This window comes from Diabrotica virgifera, chromosome 6, assembly GCF_917563875.1.
Source record: "Diabrotica virgifera virgifera chromosome 6, PGI_DIABVI_V3a".
Taxonomy (NCBI): domain Eukaryota; kingdom Metazoa; phylum Arthropoda; class Insecta; order Coleoptera; family Chrysomelidae; genus Diabrotica; species Diabrotica virgifera.
In genome coordinates, this window is record NC_065448.1 from 116,625,516 (window position 1) to 116,630,212 (window position 4,697).

The following is a 4,697-nucleotide window of genomic DNA, read 5'->3' on the forward strand; positions in this document are numbered from 1 at the left end:
AGGAGAGAAGAGAGAGAGAGAGAGAGAGAGAGAGAGAGAGAGAGAGAGAGAGAGAGAGAGATGTATATGTCCAAAAATGTGTGGAAAGAATATATTAGTGTTTAGTAAAATGTTTGTGTCTTTGGATTTGTCTTCCTAGGGAGTTAGATAATACGTATTATCAAAACATTTTGATAATCTGTACTTCACTTCGTCTATTTGTTAACGTGATTTGTCATAATGTCCGAGAAACCGTATAAACAACGGGGTCGTACTGGTCGTGGGGCATTGATTCGGCTACAGATCGAGAGGTCCCGGGTTCAAATGCGGACAATTGCTGTCTTTTTTTTTATTTTTGGATGTTTGGAAAGTGGTAAGTATTAAAATTAGTTAAATATTTAAATAAAATAAAATTAAACTGTTTAAAGTATTTTATTTCGTTGAAATCATATAAGAGAAATATAACTTCTTACGTGCTTTTTTTTATCTATAAAACGTTTCGTGTGCATTTTAGAGAAAAATGTTACAAATAAGTTCCTTAATTTGCTTGTTCGTGAATTGAAAGACATAAGCAATTGACCGAGGTAATTGAAAAAAACCCTTAAAAATGATAGTGACTTTATTTTTTGTATAATGACATCTAATATAACTACTTGAAATTATGTCAATGAATGAGTTATTGAAGTGTGCTAAATTTCAATCATACCGAGTAAATAGGTTATATGTAATTCAATTTGTTTATCCCAAAGAATTGTTTAAACAACTGTACTTGCCAACAAAGTGACTGTAGAGGTATTTGGCAGACTGCAGTCAACGCTCTGAGGCTTCGGCTTTAAGATATATTAAACAAATTTGAAAATTGTTATTAAACAAACCATTTGAAAATTTTTAACTTTTTAGCTTATAAACAATTGGAATAAGTTTGACAGTTTTTATGTCACACGCTTTTATATAAGCTCAATGAAAAGTTGATGAAAAAATACACATTAATAAAGAAAAAACAATTTAATATGAGCAATAAAAATCAAGTTAATTTTTTTTAATAAATCATAATCATCATTCATCATAACAAAATCATTTAAGTTCAAAATCCGTATACGTTAAATAAATGTATTTTTTCGGCTTCCCCAAAGACCAGTTTAACCTTCAAAATAAAATTATTCTCATTTGAAAGCTGTATAATTATTTCAACAAACTTTGTTTACACATTTCAAAAATTTTTGTTATAGTAAATAAATTAATTTATTAAAAAAAATAAAGCATTTTTGGCATTTAGTAATGCATGAGTTAGGTGGCCCTACTCGAGTTACTTCGTATTAAAAAAATTAAGTAGTCTAGGCGCCAAATAGAGGTTACCGTGTCCTTTTCAATTTTGATGGACAAACTCAACGGTATCTTATGGATTTTTAGCTGCTGATTACGAATTTCGATGGATTTCGATCCGAGTGGTCAAAAAATTGTTTATAAGGCACTTGCTCATAAACTAAAAGAGATAAGAAAATGGCTCGTGAGGACGAGCCCGTTTTACTTCTTCCTCTAACGAACCCTTAGATTGTAGCGTCTCAGAAAACTTAATAAATGCGAAATTTTCTAAGCTCGCCACATCCAACGGTTAGTTTTTGCCTCTGCTTCTCGCCTCAGAAAGTAAGAAGCGCCCGGCTGTTGCCACGCTTACATTCGTGAACAGTCAAGCCACTCCCACTCCTTCGGCTTTCTCTCGGCTTGTACTCCGCTGCGCTCGCACCTCTGCATGGGAGAGATTAAATGTCCAGTAAACGACGGCACTGTTGCCAGATTTACCTTTTTCCTTTTAGCGGGAATTTTAAAATTAGTGTAATGCCACTTTGGTTTTAAAAGAGAGTTCTGTATTCTTAAATTTATAACCTTACTTTTACAAGTAATTAGGATTATTTTATTTAAATGTAAATATTGAAACAAGTATTGTACTGTGTCATAATTTAAAACTCATGTTGCAGTATTTTGAAAAAAAAATGAAGCTCAAAAGAAATATACTTATACAGTACAAATTATTTTTTAATGGGAATGGAAATTTACGATTTCAAAGGTGAAAATGTGTTGGGATAGTATAGATGGACACTTTTTTATTTTAGTATTAAGTGGTTACATAATTATTCAGAATATTAATAAAATTACTAGTAATTTGAATTAGTTTTAATATGTATTATAATAGTATTAATTCTCATCATGTATCTGGCTAAATACCTAAGCGCTAAAGCCGCAAAATAAAAAAAACATTCTTAGTGGCCTAGCACCTTTACTTTGCCTGGGGGCGAGGCGAGTTAATAAATTCTATTTTCTTATTGCAGTCATTTTGTGACGGCTTAAGAAGTTACATAAATAATGTCTTTAGGCTGTGAAATTTTAACCGTAGAAAGACATGTTTATGACTTGTATTTACATGATATAGGGCTTTTCACTCCGTCATTTGTTTCCAGCTTCTGTCATGTGTTGTCTAATATTAATATATCTATGTCATACGTTATTGATATTGCCAATGATACAAACCACAGACGTATGACGTAGATATATTAATATTATGTGACACTTGACCGAAGCTCGAAACAAATGACGATCGATGAAAAGCCCTATTCAATAGGGCATTTCATTCACAGTCATTTGTTTCGAGCTTCTGTCATGTGTCACATAATATTAATATATCTACGTCGTACGTTATTGGTATATACCAATGATACAAACCAAAGACGTATGACGTAGATACATTAATATTATGTGACTCATGACAGAAGCTCGAAACAAATGACAATCGATGAAAAGCCCTATTGGCGTCTACATATCAGGATCCAGTAATACTATATTATTTATCTATGATCAGGATATTGCTGGGTGTACACAAGTAAACAACACTTTTTTGATTAAAAGGTTTATTTCATTAAATCAAAACTTACATGGATACAATTTAAATAAGATATTTTTCTATTTAAGGCAATATAATAGGCGATATATATTTTAGTATAACTCTCCTACATTAACAAGCTTTAACACATTCAGTGGCCATGACGTATGGGTAGCATCACGAAGGTTTTGCGGAAGGTACTGACGACACATAAGTTATGTGAGTAGTACTGTGTAACTAAATAAATGATTTAACTATGTGGTACCAGCCAAGTGGAGCTTGTTCGAGATGGGTACCAAACCTGTTAATCTGGTCATGCACAGAGACTTATACTATAATATGTTATATCTCATATTGCTCACTATTGTAATGAGTGAGCCTGCATACACGAACTAATATATTATTATGGTTCTGTGTATGCAGGCTCACTCATTACTACTGTAGTGAACAATATGAGATGTAATATTATGAGATATACCTATTATATATTATGGTATAGCTCTCCATGAGTGTTAAGTTTTAAACTTAACTGATAACAACTAATGGATACCCTTTTATCCAAAATTTTATGAAAATTTTGAATGGTCGTATTGGTATTAATTCCACAACCCCTTCCTATAACAATAGGCCCATTGTTGGATGTTATTGCAGTAGTTCTACTGGAAATACTTACTAAAATTTTATGTATCTGCATCACTTAGAAGTCTACCCAAAAAGCTATTAATACTCTCTAAACCATCATTAATACATCTTGTATACATAATAGGATTTTTTTCAGCATCAGATATTTTATTAAGATTTACTTACCATGCCCTATCTATGTGCCAGGCACTTAACAGTCTATTAGGAGCAATACCCATTACATTTGACGAGGCATTGTAAAAGGTGTCGCTTATGCCTGATATGAAAACATTTGACTATAATACCAACACAGACATGTATTTAAAAAAATTGGTAAATTAAAGTAGTTATCTTTTCTATTTGAAAATAAGAAAGCAGTACAAAATCCATTCCCAAATTCATCTTTTACTAATACTGTCATAAGTTCAAAGTCATAGGAATTGAGCCCATGAGTTCCATCGATTGGGATACAGGATTTACCAAACTTAATTAACATTTCCTTTTGGCACAGTATTAAGGAAAATAAGACAAAAATCATAAATGTTAAATTCAGAATGAATATCCATTAGTATGCCCTGTTGTTTGTAAAATAATATTGGACATAAGTCTGTAAGCATTCAACCCAAAAATAAACACTGGTTTCATCATCATTGTACATATACCCATCTTTCAAATCAATGCCATAAGAGAGTTTAATGTTTGTGATATCTTTTCTTTGTAAGTAAATCAATTCTTTTTAATTCGCCTCCTATGCTATTATGCTATCCTGAACAGTCTGAAGTTTACTGAAAAAGTAAAATATAGTTATAGGAGAATCAAACACACTAGTATGAAATTGTAAACTGTAGTAAATATTTATGAGTAATATTTAAAAAGTGGTTTAGTGGTAACATTCTTGTTTTAAATTATATTGTGTATATCGATGGCGGAAAGGCAGGACCTCATAACTGAAAAATTTGTATAAAATGAGTTATTCGGTTTTCGCTTTAGAATAATTGTATCAGCACCTATTAAACAGCTTTTAGAGCTGGGAAAGCCTTTTGGAAGCCTTCCAGAAACTTTCCCAGCTGTAATCGCTGTTTAATAGCTGCCGATACACTTATTCTAAAGCGAAAACTGAAGCAACTCATGTTATAAAAATTTTTCAGTTACGAAGTCCTGCCTTTCCGCCGTCGATATGCAAATATTTTACTTACATTTTTGAAGAAAGTCTCAAAATAAA